The following is a 797-nucleotide window of genomic DNA, read 5'->3' on the forward strand; positions in this document are numbered from 1 at the left end:
GTTACAACAACTGGGGAATCTAGTCTGTGGAAGCTGACTGTTAGAGCTCATAAACCTAACACCATACTCTAGGTCTGACTGCAGAGCCCTCCTAACTTGTGCTACAGTCAATTCTGGGTTTTATTGCCCTCCTTTTATAGTTGAAGAGATCTACAGTCAGAGAGGTGGTTTTGCTCAAGATACCCTTGCTCTATGTGGATGGTCTGATTCCAAAGCCCAAATGAGCTAATTTTACTGTTCTAGAGAGAGAAGGAAATAGGGAATAGCCAGAGCTGGGGGAGGGGGTAACCAGAGGGAGGGGCTACATTGGGTTTTATCTCTAGCAAGGAAGGGACTGAGATACCTTTGGGGCCAATGCAGAGCCAGGCCAGCAAAAGGCAGGATGGGTGGGGCTGAGCAGGAGAAGAAGGGATAAATGCCAGGTCCTAACCCACAGTACCCACCCGTCGTTCGTTCGTCCTCAGTGCAGGGCAACAGGTAAGAGCTGCTTTCACCCTGGTGCCCTCTCTCTCGTCTGCCAGTTGGTCTCTCAGGGCTGTCCACACTGACTCTCTGGTCTGAGTAGATATGACTTTGCCCTTTGTTTGTTTCTTAGAATCTGTCTCTGTCCTTTTCTTTTTTTTCTCCCATATCTCTTCCTGTGTTTCCTCATTTTCAGCTTTCTTCTCTCTTTTTCCCTTTGTTTCATTTGTTAGTTTTCAAGATCATTCATTTCATTTCATCATTCTCTGACACTCTTGCTTTCTCTCATTTTTCCCTCCTTTGAGTTCTAACTGTATCCTTTTCTCTAAATTTCT

At 45.7% G+C, this 797-nt stretch overlaps 1 protein-coding gene across 1 annotated transcript in view; it reads left to right on the plus strand.

Annotated features, from left to right (window-relative positions):
* Positions 1 to 357: 357 nt before the first annotated feature.
* The window catches only part of ALAS2 (5'-aminolevulinate synthase 2), a 22,381-nt gene continuing 21,941 nt past the window's right edge, over positions 358 to 797 (plus strand). Inside the window, exon 1 of the mRNA XM_017519605.2 lies at positions 358 to 477. The gene's annotated coding sequence lies outside the window, so the exon portion shown is untranslated. The remainder of the gene's footprint in view (positions 478 to 797) is intronic.

The sequence above is a fragment of the Cebus imitator genome, unplaced genomic scaffold (genome assembly GCF_001604975.1).
Source record: "Cebus imitator isolate Cc_AM_T3 unplaced genomic scaffold, Cebus_imitator-1.0 Scaffold759, whole genome shotgun sequence".
Classification (NCBI taxonomy): domain Eukaryota; kingdom Metazoa; phylum Chordata; class Mammalia; order Primates; family Cebidae; genus Cebus; species Cebus imitator.